Here is a 3,018-nt window from a genome sequence, read left to right as displayed (position 1 = left end):
ACCAAGTAGCTGAGTCTGTCCATGAACCTGTGATTCTCCTGTCTCAGTCTCTCAAGTACTGGGATTACAAGCATGTGCCACCACACCTGGCTCCCCAGCTTTATTTTAATTGTTATTTTGAAATAGGGTCTCCCCAAGTTACTGTGCATTGGCAATAAACGTGCAGTCCTCCCGTGTCAGCCCTCCAAGTACTGGGTTCACAGACATATGCTACCACCTTCTGCTTAGGGATTTTTTTTTTTTAGGATTATAAGGGCACTAATCCCACTCCTGAGGGGCGCAGCCTTATGACCTAATCACCTCCCAAAGGCCCCCACTTAATGCTCTCAGTACATGAATTTTGGAGGGATACAGTTGAATCATAGCAAAACCTAATCCCCACTGCAAAGATGTTTGGAGATAAGGCCTTGACTTTGATAGTCAAATGAAGCCAGGCTTGGTGGCCCACACCTGTGATCCCAGTACTTGGGAGCCTAAAACAGGGAGATCACAGGGTTGTGGCCAGCCTCAGCAACTTAATCCCAGTGCTTGGGAGGCTGAGACAGGAGGATCGCACCAGCCTCAGCTACTTGGTGAGGCTCTCAACAACTTAGTGAGACCCTGTTTCCAAATAAAATATAAAATAGGGCTGAGGGTATAGTCCGGAAGTAGAAAGCCCCTGAGTTCCACCCCCTAGTACCACAAAAAATAAGTAAATAAATAAATAAATAAAGACTGGGGGTGTAACTCAGAGGTAGAATGCCCCTAGGTTCAATCCCCAGTACTGCAAACACACACACAAAATAATAAGTATTTTCTTCTCTCTCTCTCTCTCTCTCTCTCTCTCTCTCTCTCTCTCTCTCTCTCTCTCTCTCTCTCTCTCCCTCTCCCTCTCCCTCTTTGTACAGAGGATTGTACTCAGGGCATTTTACCACTGAGGTACGCCCCCAGCCCTTTTTTTGGCAGGTCTGGGGATGGAACCCAGGGGCATTCCTCTTCTGAGCTACACCCCCTGCCCTATTTTTTATTCTTTATTTTGGACTTTCAGCTATCTGGTGACACCCTGTTTCAAAATAAAGAATGAAGCCGAACATGGTGGTGCACACTTGTAATCCCAGCATTGGGGAGGCCGAGACCGGAGGATCATGGTTCACAGAGAGCCTCAGCTACTTAGTGAGGCCCTCTGCAACTTAGTGAGACCCTGTTTCAAAATAAAGAATAAAAAATAGGACAGGGGTGTAGCTTGGAGATCGAATGCCCCTGGGTTCCATCCCCAGACCTGCAAAAATAAATAAATAAATAAATATAAATAAATAAATAAATAAGCCAGACATGGTGGCGCACGCTTGTAATCCCCACGCTTGGGAGGCGGAGACAGGAGGATCACAGGTTCGAAGCCAGCCGCACTGGCTTAAGAGACCCTGTTTACAAATTTAAAAAGTATAAAATAGGTCTGGGAGTATAGCCCAGAGGTAGAAGCGTTTCCAGGAACACCAATACGACCAAGATAAATAAATAAATAAATAAATAAATAAATAAATAAATAGGCTGGAGGTGTAGTTTGGAGGTAGAATGCCCCTGGGTTCCATCCCCAGTACCAGAATAAAATAAAATGGGGCTGGGGTGTAGTTGAAGGTAGAATGCCCCTCAGTTCAATTCTCAGCATCAAAATAAATAAAATAGGGCATGGGGTATATATAGCTTGGAGGTAGAATACCCCTGCACTCTATCCCTAGTACCAAAGCAGGGGAAAATCTTTGCAAAGTAAAAAGGGCTGGGGGTGGCCTGGCGTGGTGGCGCACGCTTGTAATCCCAGCATTCTGGAGGCTGAGACCTGGAGGATCGTGGTTCGCCAGCAGCCTCAGCTACTCAGTGAGGCCCTCTGCAACTTGGTGAAACCCTGTTTCAAAAAAAAGAATAAAAAATAGGGCAGGGGTGTAGCTCAGAGGTAGAATGCCCTGGGTTCCATCCCCAGACCCGCACACACACACACACACAAAAAGTAGAAGAGTAGAGGCCAGGAGTGGGGAGACAGGTGGTTACACACAGTGGTTGCAAGGGGGCTACAGAGAGCGGTCATTTGAGGGGAGACTGGAGAGCAGTGAGGGGGGACCAGGCGTGTCTGGGAGGAGCGTCTGAGAAGGCAGCAGAGTCCTAGACTCTAGTCCTTGCAAGGGGCGCCAGGAAGAGACCCGCGGGCCCGAGGGCCACAGTGAGGACTTTGGCTCCTACGCTGAGTGAGACGGCGGCTGCCACTGGGCTTGAGCAGACCTGCTGCAAGATCTGAGCCGAGTTTTAGAGGAATTCCTGTGGTTGCTATGTTGAGAGCAGTAGGGATGCCACAGCTGCCGGGAGCCTTCAAATGCTAGGAGGTTGTGAAAGACCAAACGTGTGGGGGACTGTTCTAGATTAAAGAAGATTAAAGCGATGTGACAGCTGCCAGGCGCGGTGGTGCTCCCTGTAACCCTGGTATTTGAGAGGCTGAGATAGGAGGATCACAGGTTGAGAGCCAGCCTCTGCGGCTTAGTGAGGCCCTCAGCAACTTGGCAAGACTTGCTGTTTCTTCCTCTCTCTCCCTCTCACTCACCCACCCCCTTTCTTTCTTTCTTTCTTTCTTTTTTTCTTTCTTTCTTTCTTTCTTTCTTTCTTTCTTTCTTTCTTTCTTTTCTTCCTGTTTCTTTATTTTTTGTGGTCCTGGGGATGGAACTCAGGGGCCTTCTACCTCCATGGTATACCTCCAGGCCTATTTTATATTTTATTTGGAAACCAGGTCTCACTAAGTTGCTGAGCGACTCACTAAGCTGCTGGGGCTGGCTTCGAACATGCGATCCTCCTGTCTCAGCCTCCCAAGTGCGGGGGATTACAAGTGTGCGCCACCACGCCCAGCTAGGACTCCCTGTTTCCATATAAATAATTAAATATAAAGGACTGGGGGTGGAGCTCAGAGGTAGAATGCCCCTGGGTTCAGTCTCCAGGAGTGTGAGGGGAGAGAAAGAGAAGTGTGTGTGACAACTGGATGCAATGTGTGACCCTTGATAC

This window comes from Muscardinus avellanarius, assembly GCF_963383645.1.
Source record: "Muscardinus avellanarius genome assembly, chromosome: 1".
Taxonomy (NCBI): Eukaryota; Metazoa; Chordata; class Mammalia; order Rodentia; family Gliridae; genus Muscardinus; species Muscardinus avellanarius.
Note: the sequence above shows the minus strand (reverse complement) of the source record.